General features: G+C 34.3%; 1 protein-coding gene across 1 annotated transcript in view; it reads left to right on the forward strand.

The window, feature by feature from the left end:
- Positions 1-7,521: 7,521 nt before the first annotated feature.
- CRACR2A (calcium release activated channel regulator 2A) overlaps positions 7,522-16,531 on the forward strand; it is a 219,174-nt gene continuing 210,164 nt past the window's right edge. Inside the window, exon 1 of the mRNA XM_051963345.1 lies at positions 7,522-7,740. The gene's annotated coding sequence lies outside the window, so the exon portion shown is untranslated. The remainder of the gene's footprint in view (positions 7,741-16,531) is intronic.

A 16,531-nucleotide genomic window follows, 5' to 3' on the forward strand; every position in this document is an offset into this window, starting at 1 on the left:
TAATCCATTATTGATGAGAGTAAAGTTCTAGTACTATTTGTTCTCTCCCTCAATAACTTCTTTTGTATCGATTTTTAATGTCTCAATTGTATGAGATAATTATTTCTTTTTATTTATCCCTAAATAGTTTATTTAGAATCACCCCATCATACAGAGCTCAGTCCAAGTCTTTCTAATTACCCAGATAATGATTGCAGTCATAAAAGAACTGATAATATTTTCACATATAAGAAGTAAACAATTTGAGAGTTTTGAGTCCTTTATAATTGCTTTTTAATATTATCTGATAGTTCTCCTGGATGTTATATGTAAAAATTTCCCTTAAGTTTGCTTTTTCAGTCACAGATACTTGAAAGTGTTTCAGTTTATTAAATGTCCCCTTTTCATTCAGGATTATACTTAACTTTGCTGGGTAAGTTACCATAACTTCAGCTTTTTTGCTCTACGAAATATAGTATTCTAAGACCTATAGTCCTTCAACAAATAACTGCTAGGTTGTATATAATCTTTTTTATAGCTCCATGATTTTTAAGTTGCTTTTTTATTGTTGCTTTTGATATTTTCTCCTTAGCCTGAGAGCTTTGAAACATGTCTATGATATTCCTGTAAGTTTTCCTCTTGGGATATCTTTAAGGTGGTAATTGATGGATTTTTTTCTGTTTCTGCATTGCCTCCTTGTTCTAGAATTTCAGGACAATTTTCCTTGATAAATTCATGTAATATTGTGTCAAGATCCTTTATTTTAATCATAATTTTCAAGTAATCTAATTATTTTATGTAATTTCTCCTTGTTCTGTTCTTCAGATCAGTTGTTTTTTTCTGATGAAATGTCTTAAATTATCTTCTATTTTCATTCTTTTATTTCTTGAGAAATTTATTATTTCTTGCCATTTTAGAATATCATTAGCTTCCCATTGCCTAATTCTAGTTTTCAAAGAATTATTTTCTTCCTTAAGTTTTTGATTCTGTGTTTCACGTTGATTGACTTTTCATAATTTTCTTGGATTGTCCTTATTTTCTAAATTTTCTTTAATCTCTTTGATTTTTAAAGTCCTTTTAAAGTTCTTTCAAGAACTCTTTTTTTGCTTGGCAATTTGACATTTCTCATTGAAAAAAATTCTTTTAGCTCCATTATCTTCTTCTGAATATGAACTTAAATAATTTTTATCCCCATCATAAGTATCTATGGTTGGTTTCTTTATCCCTTACTTATTCATTTAAAAAACACTTTTCCAACACTTATTAGTATAATCAAATTCTAGTTCCCAAGGTTTGGAGGATGATGTCTCCAGACTCAGATTCTTCTTTTGTTATTTTCTGAGATCTTATCCAGCAATCAACCTTGGACTCTCCTCTCCTCTCCTCTTGCATCCCATGTGCTAGTAGTTCCTTCTCTCCAAAGGCACAGTTGGGAACTTGTCTGGTTAGCACAGCTGTCTTTAGCATCACTCAGGAGTGGAAGGTCCTTCAGTCTTCCATTCAGCTATCAAATCTCAACACTGTTCTTAAAATAAAAGATTTCTAAAGCTGAGGCTGCCCTGAAATCTCAGCTGCCCCCAGGGTTTGTTGTTTGTTGGTTCTATGGAGTATGCCTGGAGGTGTTTGCAATTCACTCAGGTTGAACCTCCAACCCTGAAGGTCAAGTATTTCCTGGAGTCTTTTCAAGTTGATTTAGGACAACTGTTTTACCCAGATATTTTGTTTATTGTTTTCCCTCTGAAGTCATGTTCTGACTTTCTCTTTTTTCTTGTGGAGGAAATTTGGAGTTTTCTGACATATTCTGCCAAATTCTCAGAATCCTCTCCTAATAATAACACTTTAAAAACATTATTTACTCATTCATTTTTAGTATTTTTTAAAAAGAAATTTGAGTTCCCAGTTTTTGCCATTACTCTAGCCTCTCCTATGTTTACTGAGAAGACAAGCAATATAATATCAATTATATATATGAAATCATGTAAAACATATTTCCATATTTTAAAATGCAAGAAAAATAAAGTGAGAAAATTATACTTCAGTAAGTACTCAAAGTTTATCAGCTCTGTTCTCTGGAGATGGATAATATTTTTTCACTCTGAATCTTTTGGAATTGTCTTAGTTCATTGTATTGCTTAGAATAACTAGGTCTTCACAATTGATCATCAATACAATATTGCTGTTAACAGGGTACAGTTATCTCCTGGTTTTGTTCACTTCACTCTGCATCCATTCATTTGTTTTTTCCAGGTTTTTCTGAAACCTCATCATTTCTTAAAGCATGCACACATACACACAACACACACACACACATTGTCTTACTATTCCATCACAATCATTTAACAAAGAGGATGTATAGTTCCTATTCCCAAACTGATGGGCATCCCCTCAATCTTCAAAGCTTTAAAAGAGCTTCTCTAAATATTTTTGTATATATGAGCCCTTTTCCATTTTCTTTGATCTCTTTATGATTCAGATCTAGTAGTGGTATTGCTAGGTCAGATGGTATGCAGAGTTTTATGACCCTTTGGGCAAAGTTCTGTTCTCCAGAATGACTGGATTAGTTCAAAATTAGTTCAAAATGAACCAATAGTTCATCCCTATTTTTCCACTTCCCTTCCCAGAATCTGTCATTTCTAATAGGTTTGAGGTGGTCCCATAGAGTTGTTTTAATTTACATTTCTCTAATCAATAGTGATTTAGAGCATTTTTTACAAAACTATAGTTTTGATTTCTTCTTTTGAAAACTACCTATTCATATCCCTCAAATCACTTATCAACATTTTTTTTTTAGAAATTTAATTGTGTTCTCTACATATTTGAGAAAGACCTTTGTCAGAGAAACTTGAGAAGATTTTTGATATTTATTCATTGTTGATGGTACCTTTTTAAACAAAATATAGTTTCCCTGATTATCTCTTGTTAGATTTTTTTTTTCTTTTTCATTGTTTGAGATTATGGTTGCTAACCCTGCTTTTTTTCACTTCAGCTCAAACAGAATTGATTCTGCTCAGGAACGAATTTTAACTCTGTGTGTGCGTGCGTGTGTGCGTGTGTGTGTGTGTGTGTGTGTGTGTGTGTGTGTGTATCTTTACATTCCAACTATGTCTCTTGTAATCGTCATACTGTTGGATTCTGGTTTCTAATTCATTCTGCTATCCATTTTCATTTTATGGGTGAGTTCATCTCGTTCACTGTTATGATTACTGTGTATTTTCCTCATACGTTTCTTTATCTTTCTCTAAAGTCTATTTTAATTCTGGTACTATCAGTTTCCCTCTTCATTATAAAAGTTCTTTCCTATACTATTCTACCTCTCAATTTCCTTTTATTTCAGTATATCCCTCTTTTTTACACCTTGATTTTTTGAAGCCACCAACATAATCATACCCATGCTCTCTTTCCTTATAGACTCCTTTCAACTAATCCAATAATGATTAACTTCTTAGGAGTTAACATATATCAGCTTCTCATATGGGAATATAAATACTTTAACTTTATTGAATACTTTATGATTTCTTTCTCATGTTTATCTTTTTGTACTCTTTTTAAATCTTCTGTTTTCAAATTTTCTGGTCTTTTCATCAAGAATTTGTCAGGTATACTTGGAAGTCCTCTATTTAATTAAATGTTCATTCTTTCCCCTCCTCTTCCCCCTCCTCCCCTGCACTATTTCCTAGATCCTTAGTTTTGCTGAGTACATTATTCTTTGTTGTGATACTTTCTCCTATAATATGGAAGCTTCTAAATTTTGTGTAATACTATGGGTACACAATATTTGAATTGTTTTGTTTTGTTTTTCAGAGTCCTTTGCAATATTTTCTTGTTGTGTCCTGCTTTCTAGAGCCCTCAGGTTGGGGGTGACAAAATGTACTGTGCTTTCTAGAGCCCCTACAATGGGGGTGATTAAAATATTGTGTCCTGTTTTCTAGAGCCCCCAAGTTGGGGTAATGAAACATACTGTGCTTTCTAAAGCCCCCATGCTGGGGTGATTAAAACATACTGTCTTAGTGGAGAAGTGATGAGATGAGAATCCCGAGGATAGTGGAAATATGGAGTCCATTTATTCCAAGTCCTTTCACCCTTATATGTCCTTATGCCCTTATGTAACCAAAACAACACTGGGCATCTGCTAAATATATACTGTGCAGGTGGGACCACATAAACAACTTGCTATTGTACTTAGTTTTGCCAGCTGGTATCACTCTTCCACATGGAACCACTCTGCTTCAATCACAACACAGATTGTCACTGCCCCCTGACTTCTCAAAAAAGCTGAGAACCCTTAGGGAGATGGGGAACCAAAACAGACATTGTCAGCAGGTTCCCTCTGGGCTGAAGGGGCTTATACCTCACCCAGAGTTCCCCTGCTGTCTGTGACCCTCTACATTCTCTCCTTGCTTTGGGAGCTCTGAAATTTGGTTGCCATAATCCTGGGAGTTTTCATTTTGGGTTCTCTATCAGAAAATGATATGTGGATTCTTTCAATTTCTGTTTTATCCTCTAGATCTAAGATATTGGAGCAGTTTTCCTTGATGATTTCTTGAATTATGTCTAGGTGGTTTTTTAAATAATAGTTTTTTTTAATTTTCAAAAAACATGCAAAGGAAGTTTATAACATTTATCTTTGAAAAAACTTTATGTTCAAATGTTTTCTCCCTCCCCTAGATAGCAAGTAATCCAATATAGTTTAAACATGTGCAATTAAAAAAAACATTATCTCCATATTTATGCTGCACAAGAAAAATCAGATCAAAAAGAAAAAAAATGAGAGAAAAATTAAGCAAGAAAACAACAACTAAAAGGTGGAAATACTATATTGTAATCTACACTCAGTCCCCATAATTCTCTTTCTGGATACAGATGCCTCTCTTCATCACAAGTTTATAGGAATTGGTCTGAATCACCTCATTGCTGAAAAAAGCCATGTCTATTTCAGTTGATCATTGTATGATCTTGTTGTTGCTGTGTACAATGTTCTCCTGGTTCTTCTCACTTCACTTAGCATCAGTTCATGAAAATTTCTCCAGGCCTCTCTGAAATCATTCTGCTGGTCGTTTCTTATAGTATATAATAATAATACTACATAATATTCATATACTATAACTGGTTCAGCCATTCCCCAACTGATGGGCATCCACTCAGTTTCCAATTCCTTGCCACTACAAAAAGGGTTGCTACAAACATTTTTGCACAGATAGTCCTTTCCCCCTTTTTAGGGATCTCTTTGGGATATAAACCCAGTAGAAACTCTGCTGGATCAAAGGATATGCATAGTTTGATAGCCCTTTGAGCATAGTTCCAAATTGCTCTCCAGAATGGTTGGATCAGTTCACAACTTCACCAACAATGTATTAGTGTCCCAGTTTTCCCACTTCTCCAACATTTATTATTATTATTTTTTCTGTCATCTTAGCCAATCTGAGAGTTGTATAGTGGTACCTGAGTCTTAATCTGCATTTCTCAAATCAAAGTGATTTAGAGCATTTTTTCATATGACTAGAAATGGCTTTAATTTCTTCATCTGAAAATCATCTGTTCATATCCATTGGTCATTTATCAATTGAAGAATGGCTTATATTCTGATAAATTTGAGTCAATTCTTTATATATTTTAGAAATGAAACCTTATCAGAGCCCTTCAATGTAAACTGTTTCCCCCAGTTTTCTGCTTCCCTTCTAATCTTGGCTGCATTGGTTTAATTTATACAAAAACTTAATTTAATATAATCAAACTTATCCATTTTGCATTTCATAATGTTCTCTAGTTCTTCTTTGGCCATTAATTCCTTCCTTCTCCACAGATCTGAGAGAGAGACTATTCCTTGTTCTCCTAATTTGCTTGTAGTATGACCCTTTATGTCTAAATCATGAACCCATTTTGACCTTCTTTTGGAAAAGGATGTTAGGTGTTGCTTAATTAGACTTAAATTTTTTTTTTAATATCATGGCTTTTAGGCAGTTCAGTAATTATCTACTCAATCTATTTTCCATGTCTGTCATTTTTTGATGAGATATTTCCATTTTTTCTTTTATTTTTCATTCTTTTGACTTTGTTTTATTGTTTTTTGATGTCTCATGAAGTCAATAGCTTCTACTTGTCCAGTTTTAATTTTAAAGAAAGTTTCTTTCATTACACTTTTGTACCTCCTTTTCTGTTTGGATAAATCACTTCTGATTTTCAGGTTTATCTACTTATTATATTTATGTTCTACATTGGCTAACTAAAACACATACACACAAACATATATTGATGCTATCCTAGATCATAAGGAGATAAACATATTTTTGAAACTTGGTAGAGTACGTATCTAGTCTCACACTTGAAATGAGAAACCAAAAGAATGATGCACTCTCAGGAGATAAGAGAATTCAGATCATTCATTGAACTAGTCTTCATTTTTGTACACACATAGAAAATGACATTCCACATTCTCCCACACCTCCATCTAATAGCATCTTAAATCTATCCAACAAGATAGATTTTCTTTTCCCCAGGGAAATATTTGAGTAATAAAAGAAATAAGAAGAGTCCTGGGGTTTAGTAGGCAAAGACAGTCTTTTATTTTGACTCTTATTTCAATTAGTGAGATTGAACTTGTTTTTCTTTGTTGCAGAGGTGCTCATTTAGTGGCACAAACTAGTAACTAAACGGTATAAAAAGAGCAGACATTCAAAGTTTGGCCAAGAGTATGATGAAGAATGTGGAGATAGAGGACAGGGAGTAAGGAGCATGAAAGGTAGCATTGTGTAGGGGTTGAATATTGACTGTCACTAGTAAATGATCTTGGTGAAGTCATTCACATATTGTCTCTGACACTCATTTCACCCAAATGATCACTTCTGATTTTTAGACTTATCTATTTATTGTATTTCTGAGACTCTGAGCCTTAGTTTCTTCATCTGCAAAATGACAAATTCTAGATTCTTGTATTCTAAGGATACTTCTAGATCTAAACTCTAGGATGATCCTTAGGGCTACATATGTAAGGAGTCTGTAATTCCACAGTTTATTTTGTGTACTGAAAACAAGGAATCTCCTCTCTTAGTAGATAGGTGTCAGAAAAGGGCATGGTGCATCTAAGCAGAGTCTTAGAAATGATAGAATATCAGAGCTGAAGAAATCTCAGAGAACTTCTAGTCCAGTGGTTTTCAGAGGGTAATTTGTGAACGTAGGGACCTTGGAGACCATTTTGGGAGGTCTACGAGATCAAAACTATTTTTGTAACAATAATAATAATAATGTCATTTATCTTTTAAAATACTTCTCTTTTTTCTAACTATATATTTAGGTGAGACCTGATTTTTTTCAAATACTTCAATCAAACTATCACAAGTTTGAATGTAGAAATAGTAGAATTCAGCTGTCTTCTACTAAACTAGATATTAAAAGATTTTCAAAAATACAATATGATATATTGCATTAAATGCAATTCACAAATTTACAAATTTGTACAAAAGAGTGGAGAAAGCGTGGCCAAGTTAATTAAAGCCAAAGTAAAGAAATCTTTACTCTCTCTATTTCTTTTGCAGATGACATCAACCTGATCCTTCAAGGAAGCTGGCTCAGAGACATGATCATGTGATTATGATTGCTTGACAAAGGGGTGTAACCTTTATGTGAATTGTTATACTTCATAAATTTTATCATCTGGGAAATACATCTATCTATCTCAACTGGATCTTTTTCCAAGGAGAGCAAGAAACGAGAGTAAATGTCTTGAGGGGAGAGAAACTTGAAGAATTGAGCTTGTCCTCAAAGCAGGTGTGTCACCATCTATGTTCTTGTTCTTTTGATAAAAATGGGAAGACTTGAGATAAAGATTTTACAGGGGTGGAGAGGGAGAAAAGGAAGGCTGAGAGCAATCAACAAAGACTTTGTGTGATGATGGTGGTAGTGATGATATAAACTCAAGATGGTGGCTCACGTAGCTGATTCCCTGAAAACTTAGCCAGTTGGCCAATCAGACCACCTTAGAAAACATCTGGGTTTTCTGTGCTTTCAGTTTCACACATTCTTAGAATAGCCTTGATAGGTTTAATTTTCTAATACTTTTTTCTTTCTATTCTGATGTGAGTGCATGATTCTTAGATAGAGAAGAGACAATGTGGAACTAATCAAATGTTTTCCACAAGATCAAGGTTGTTACCCTAATCCTGAAGAAATTTCCTTGTTGGTGAGTGGGTAGAGAAGCCATTTACATGTGGAAGGGGAATTTCAATATTATCTAGATCAGTCCCTTCATTTCACAGATGAGAAAACCCAAGAACCCAAGAAAACCCAAGAAAAGAGGAGTTGACTTGCTTAAAATCACAAAGCTAGCAGAGATAGCAATATTCTGAATTTTTGGTATTCCTCTGGATGACCTGGTTAAAAGAGTAGCACAGTCAGGGTTGCCTATCCTCCCCAAAATGCCTTTTGAAAATAGTATCTCACTGTTAGTATTGTAAAAATATGTGCTTACTGACTGGCTGACTGTTAGCTTTGTAAACTGGAAAGCTTTGTCTTGTGCTCTCTTAAGCCATGATCCTCACAATTTACAAAAGGCTTTATTCATGTGAGGAAGGTAGTATAAATATTTTTTTAAATTTTCCTTCTGAGGAAAATAGAATTCAGTGAGATTGTCCAAGGTCATATAATTAATAGATGCCAGAATCAAAATTCAAACCTAGGTCTTATTTCTCCAAGTCCAGTATGATTTCTATAACATAATGCCTTACAACTTGGGTTTTTGCCTAAGATTGTAGGTCACTTTCTTCCCCCATATCATTTATATACACACCTCCCTCACTCAGCAAGATATTAAATATGGTGCAGTGCCAATTCTGAGGCAATGACTAGCAATACAACTCATTGAGCCCAGCTCATTGCTTGTTTATTTGTATATCACTTTTCCATTATTGTCAGAATTTTAACTGGATTGGCAGTTCCTGGAGAGTAGGGAGAATGCTTTGGGACTTCCCATAAGATCTAAATTTATGCCTTGGTCATAGTGAATGACCTATAAATATTTGTTCATTGGCTTCCATTACATGAAGGCACACTAGTTCCATTAGTTTAGGCTCCATAGTTTTTGATCATTCATGCATTATCAGAATAAGAATCACAGGATCTTAGGATTTAGTTTTGAAAGGGATGTTAGAGTCCTTACGCCCTCATTTTACAATTAGAAAATTGAGGTCCAAGATCAGTGAATATTTCTCAAATATTTGATAAGGGTGAGGCTGCCTGAGTTTGTTATGATGTCACTCACAATAGCAAATGTGGCAAGGTTTTAGACTAGTGCAAGGTGCAGTAGTGCCACCTATTTATCATAGAATTGCAGAACTGAATTGGATCTTAAAGGTGACACAGGCAAAAAATGCAGTTACAAAAAAGCTCAAAGGATGTCTCATCTACAGTCTTCAGATTTCTGGCCCAGCATTCTTTTTCCTGTTGCTACTCTATTTCCTAGAACAGGGGTCCCTAAGTACTTCTGCCTCAAATGTAAACTGGAGGAAGACCAATGTCCACCTCTAACCATTGTGTTTTCCTGCGCGACAGGACCAGCAAAACATATGAGTGATATGAAAATCTATTTAAAGCTCCCTCTGGATGATCTCTCTGTAGTTTGCCTCTGACTATTTGGGATTATGATTAATATGATTGAGTATGATGATGAAATAAAAACTATCTTTCAACACAATGAGATCAGAGAAACTATTGCCAGATTTTTCCAAGAATGGATAAGTTTTCCCAGGAGAGAGACCTCCTTTCTCTCTTTTATAACCTTTAACCTTTCAGAGAATGACAATTAATTCATGTGTCCTCTGTATTTCTTTTTTTTTTTTCTTTTTCTTTTTTTGCTGGGGGATAACAGTGCTAAGGAGTAGGTTTATTTAGAATTAAGTCATAAGACAAATTAATGTGAGAGTAACAAGGCAGACTGTTTCTAGTTGTCTCTGGGCATTAATTATATTATGTTACTGTTTTGAGTAAAAGAATAAAGATCTAGAAATATTTAATATTTAGAGAATACTAAAACATTGCGTCACCCACTGGCTAGCTATGGAGGAGATGGTTCTCATGCAAGAATAGTAAAATAGAGGAAGTTCTATGGTCTCCAATCTTATCAAACATCTCCAGTCAATTCAATAATTTAAACATTTAAAAATAGTTCTAGAGGAGGCAGAGCCAAAATGGTGGAGTAAAGGCAGGAACTTGGCCAACCTCTCCCCCAAACTGCTCCAAATTCCTTTAAATAATGACTCTAAACAAAATTTAGAACATCAGAACACCCCAAAAGGCAGAGTAGAACATTTTCCAGCTGAAGGCAACTTAGAAGCTCAGCAGAAAAGGTCTGTGACTCTAGGGTAGGAGTCCTGGGGCAGGACACCTGGCGCAGCCTGGCTCCCACTCCAGTTCAGCCCAGGCCTGACTCTGAATCAGTGGCACTACGGTGACTTCCAGACCTCTCAGCCCAGAGACACCAGAAAAGACCTCGAAAGTCAGCAAAAAAGGTCTTTGGAACTAGAGCCCTAGATTGTGTACAGGCATAGGCTTAGCCCAGCCCCAGCCCAGATTCTAGCATCAGCAAAGTGGGCCCTCTGAGTCAGCAGCAGTGCTGGAGGCTTCTGGACTTCTTAGCCCAGGGACATGAGGGAGGACTCAGAAGGTCAGTGGAGAGAGAGGGTCTTGATTTATGGCAATTGGGTGAGAATCCGGTGTGCAGTCCCAGCACAGCCCGGCCAGTGGAGTCCCAGCCCCATCTAGCACACTAGATCTTACAACTACAATGGGATGGGGACACATCTAACAACTCCAGGACAGAAAAAATTTCCTAGAAGGATTTCTGAAAGCTGTAGCACAAACCCTGGAAGCTTGTGTCAGTGCTCTATAACATAATAAAGCAAAACTTAAAAAATGAAAAAATAAAAAAAAGTGTGAACTACCTTTTCGGAAAAACACCTGGAAAATAAGTCCAGGAGAGTTAATTTTAAAATTATTGGTCTCCCTGAAAGTCATGATTAAAAAAAAAAGAGTCTGGACATCATCTTTCAAGAAATCATCAAGGAAAACTGTCCTGATATTTTAGAACCAGAGGGTAAAATAGACATTGAAAAAAAAATCCACTGATCACTTCCTGAAAGAGACCCCAAAATAAAAACTCCCAGTAACATCATAGCCAAATTCCAGAATTCTTAGCAAAGAAGAAAATATTGCAAGTGTGCAGAAAGAAACGATGTTAAGTATAGTGGAGCCATGATCAGGATAACATAAGATTTAGCAGCCTCTACATTAAAGGACTGGAGGGCTTGGAATATATTTCAGAGAGCAGTGGAGCTAGGATGGCAAACAAGAATCACCTATCCAGCAAAAATGAATATAATCCTTCAGAGGAAAAGGTGGTCATTTGATGAAATAGAGGATTTTCAAGTATTTGTGATGAAAAGACCAGAACTGAATGGAAAATATGATTTTCAAATATAGAATTCTGGAGAAGCATAAGGAGGTAATCAAGAAAATGATATCATAAGGGACTTAATAAAGTTTGTCTGTTTATATTCCTACATGGGAGGATGATACTTGTAGCTCTTTAGAACATTCTCATTATTATGGCAGTTAGAAAGAATATCTATATCTCTATATATACATACAGAAGGCATGGGTGTGAGTTGAGTATGAAGGGATAATATCTTTTTAAAGAGATGATGAAAATAAGAGGTGAGAGAGGAATGTACTGGGAGAAAGGAACAGGAAGAAGTGGAATGCTGAAAATTATCTGCCATAAAAAAGAGGCAAGAAAAAACTTTTACAGTGGAGGGGAAGAGGGGGAAGAGAGGGAGAATGAGTGAATTTTATTCTCATCACAATTGACTACAATAGGAAATAACATAATATGATTAGGGATATAAAATATTTTATCCTGCTGGAAAATAAGGGGAGAATGGCATATGGGTAGTGAGGAGGATGATAAAAGAGAGGACATGTTGTGGGAGGGAATGGTCAGTAGCAAAATACTTTTGAGGAGGGACAGGTGAAAGAAGAGAGAGAATAAATGGGGTGAAATACAATTAGTAATAGTAATTTTTAAAAAAATTTGAAGCAAGTTTCTCTGCTGGAATATTATTGTTCTCTGGAAAATGATAAGCTGCACACTCTCAGGAAAAAAAAATACTGGAAAGTACTCCATGAACAAAGTGAAATATACTATGCAAAGTAATAGCAATGTTCTGAGATGACCAATTATAAATGACTTTGTTATTGTCAATAGTACAATCATCCACATCTACTCTGAAGGACTTATGATAAAAATCCTATTCATATCCAGAGAAGGAACTGGTCGAGTCTGTATATAGATTGAAGCATTCTCTATAATTCTCTCTATTTCTCTGTTTTAAACTTAACTTTTCTTGAGGATTTTTATTTTCATCAGGGCAGGAGATCTCTGTTTTCTTTTACAACTTGAATTTTATAGAAATGTTTTGCATAACTTCACATGTAGTTTCTTAATTATGAATGGGGATAAGCAAGTGAACCTAGAACTCAAAAATCTTGAAAACAAATGTAAAAAAAATTGTACTGAATGTAACTGGGGAAAATCTAAAATAAATAAAATTAATTTAAACATAGTTCTATTATTTCCTTCTGTTTATATATTGTATTTGCAGGACCAATTCATCATTGTGCCAACAGTGTATTAAGCCCCAAGAGATGTTGTGCCTGATTGGAATTGACTCATTTGTCACCAAATCTAGTGATTTTTAAACTCTACCCTTTAACTATCTTTCTTCAATTGAATTTTGGTTAACGCAACACAAAAGCGGGGCAGTTAGGTGGTGCAGTGGATAGAGTACCAGCCCTGAAGTCAGGAGGACCAGAGTTCAAATCTGGCCTCAAACAATTAACACTTCCTAGCTGTGTGACTTTGGACAAGTCACTTAACCCCAAACTGCCTCAGCAAAAACAAACACAAATGCATCAAAAAAATTATACATGGGCAATAATTACAGTGACTGTGTCTGATGTTTCCCATCTTTCACATTCATAGTCTCCACCTTGATAATGAGAGGAAGAAAGTATTTTTTTTCCTTTTTAGTTATAATTGTTTATTATAATTTGTAATAATTCAATGGCTTTTAATATTTTTATTATCTTCATTACTATCTATACTCATTGTACATATTATCTTGCATTTGTTTTCTCTCCATCACTTCCTGTGAGTCTTCTTATGTTTTTCCTGAATTCCTTGCATTTATTTATTTGTTTGTTTGTCTGTTTATTAATTAATTTATTTATTTTAGAATATAGCTGGATGTTAGGGTGGAACAGTGATGGACTTCAAGCTAGAAATGCTTGATTTGTAACCTGCTTCAGATGATTACTTAGCTAACTCACTTAACCTCTATCTGCCTCACTTGCCTCATCTGTAAAAGGTTGTGTTATTTGCATTAGCAAAAAACTAAAAATAAAGGGAATGAATGAACAAATTGTAGTATGTAAATTAAATAGAATATTAATGTGTTGTCAAAATAGTTGCTAGTATTTATTGCGTTAAGATTTGCAAAGCTATTTACATATATTATTTCATTTGATCCTATTATGAGAAAGATTGTGCTAGGTCTTAGGATTACAAAGACAGAAAACAAAATATATAATAATCATCCTGAAGAAACTAAAGGAGAGAATGGTTGATGATATGGAGGGAATGTGTGGTATAGAAAAAGAAGCTGAGAGAGTTCCTGAAAGGTTAATATTTCAACAAACTGTTAAAATGCCCACCGTGTTCAATACAATGCTCTAAGATTCTTCCAAAGGATACTTAATGCTGTCCATGTCCAGAGAAAGAACTATAGAGTCTTGCCACAGATCGAAGCATACTATTTCACTATCTCATGGTTTTCCCTTTTTATGATTCTTCTTTTACAACATGATTAATGTAGAAAAATGTTAAATATGTTTGTATTTTTATAATTTATATCAAATTGCTTGCCAACTTGAGGTGAGGGGAGGAGACACAGAGAGGGAGAAAAATATGGAAATCAAAATCTTATAGAAGTAAATGTTGAAAACTAGCTCCCTCCTTTTTAAAACATAAAACCTAAAGACTGGAATCTTTAGGTTTATCAAACACTATAATACTGTAGTCATTGACTATTGTGTTTTATGAACCTAACCTATTTTGCTGATCAGTTACTCAATAGTTTTGATGACTATTGCTTTATAATATAGTTTTAGGACTGGCATAGCTAGACCACTTTAGTTTGCATCTTTTTCATTAATTCCCTTGAAATTCTTGACCTTTTGAAAAAAATATTTAAAGAATGTTTTTTTTTAAAGATAATTAGGGAGGAAAATGAGTCCATATTAGGAATATTAGACTGGAACAGGCAGAAAAGGTTCTGGAGAGTGTGGCGGGGATAAAGAATGGGTTTAAGATTAAAGGAAAGGGATAATAGCTCATAGGAACATAGTTAATTGGCTAGTAGATTCACAGCAGCAATGTATATTAGAGGCTAAACAAGGCCAATCTCTTCATTTTTATAGATAAGGAAATTGAGACAGATGTGAGGTAACTGGCAATAAGTCATAGAGATTGCAAGTGATAGGTTGGAAATAGAACTAAAGGTTTCTTATTTCAAACCCAACTTCCTTTCTACTACATCAGACTTTCTCTAAAAGATGAAAGATGGAAGGACCTGGGGGCAATTATGATCAAAGAATAAAATATCCGAATTCATGAAATCATTGATTTTGAGTTAGAAGGGACTTTTGATGTCATTGTGGACAACCAATTCATTTTATGTAAGTATTTTGACTTTCTTTGTATCCTAGGACTTACACAGTATCTGACACATAGTAGTTGCTTAATAAGTGTTTATTGGTTGACTGACAAGGAAACTTGAGTCCCATAGAGATTCAGTGATATTCTAATATCACACAGGTAGTAGGAGTCAAGCCATGTTTTAAAGAGATGGATGTAGAATATTGAGGGAGGTAGCTGAGCTAGAGTGAATATGTAGGTTATAGCAATTGATGTTGATGGATTGAGATGTTTGAAGAGATAATATTATGCATATTGAAATTTCCAAATGTCAAGACAAAAACTAGGGTATAAAGTGGTAAATGCTTTATTTCAATATGCAAATGTAATGGTGGAGGTACCTTCCAACTCTAAAATTCTATGATTAACAGTAAATATGAGGAATTCAGACAATTGTGAGAAGTTTTCTATGAATCGGCATAGTGGAGAGAAAAAGTAGAGCCATGAGAACAATACAGAAAATGACTACAATAAAATAAATTCAAATAGCACTAAAAAGTAACTCTCAGGGGGGATAGACTTGCAGTACATTTTAAAATTCAATCTTCATCAATATTTTACCCATCACTTTCTTAAGGGTGGACAATCAGTAAAACAGAAAATCAAGCTATGATTTGTTGCATTTATCATTTTCTGAGGGTAAGTGCTCATACTGAAAATTTAACAGTTTGAGTTGACTTTACAATATTTCTAGGTATAAAAGCAAAATATAAACTGGGACTGAACTCTCAGAGAAAAAAGGGCAAATTATCTGGAATTTGATAAATTAGGATGTAATAATGATCTAGACTCAGGTACTCTTCTGTACCTTCAGGATTTTTAACCCTTCCAACTATCAAAGTTTGTTTTTAGGAAAATAGTTCCTCTCAGTTTCTTTATTTGTTACGTGGGTGTATTGGACTATATATGCTCTAACTTTTCCTTGTAAATAATAAATGCCAAGATGTACCATATAGGCATAAGTACTTTAGGTTTGGAGTCAAAGATATGAATTCAAGTGCCAATTCCTGTGTAATCTTAATAAAGTGACAACCTCACAACCTAATATTTTTCATTTGTAGAATGAAAAATAAGAATAGTAACTTCTATTATTCTTCTACTACTTCATATTTCTTGTGATAAAGTGTTTTGTAAAACCTATAGAATTATTTCAATGTGTATGACAAACCTATGTCCAAAACTCATTATTTTTTCTTATTTTTTTAATTTCAAGAGATTCATTGATGGCTTTTGTTCATTACCCAAATTATTTCCCAGAATATGGCCTCGGTCAGTAAAACTTCCCCTTGTAATAAAGAAAAAATACTTACACAAAATTAAACAAGATGGACAGTATATGCAACATTTTACACCCATAATTCCCCACTCTTTTTTGACAAATGATATCAATAGTCGTCAAAAACTAGACTAGTAATTACAGTTAAAATAAGTTTAGCTACCTTTTAGTGCTATTTGAATTCACTTGATTGTAGTCATTTTGTTTATTGTTCTCATGATTCTACCTTTTTCCTACTGCGCCAATTCATAGCAAATTTCTCATGTTTCTCTGAATTCCTCATATTTATTGTTAATCATAGAATTTTAGAGTTAGAAGGTACTTCAGTGGCCACATCATTGCATTTATACATTAAAATTTGTTGTCATTTCCCAGTCAATGAGCATTTTTCCCCCTGCCCCAAAGGGTTCAGCTATGAATATTTTGGTATATTTAGAGTAATAATATTTGGTCTTTAGTCTTTGGTCTTTGACCTT

The sequence above is a fragment of the Antechinus flavipes genome, chromosome 5 (assembly GCF_016432865.1).
Source record: "Antechinus flavipes isolate AdamAnt ecotype Samford, QLD, Australia chromosome 5, AdamAnt_v2, whole genome shotgun sequence".
NCBI classification, from domain to species: Eukaryota; Metazoa; Chordata; class Mammalia; order Dasyuromorphia; family Dasyuridae; genus Antechinus; species Antechinus flavipes.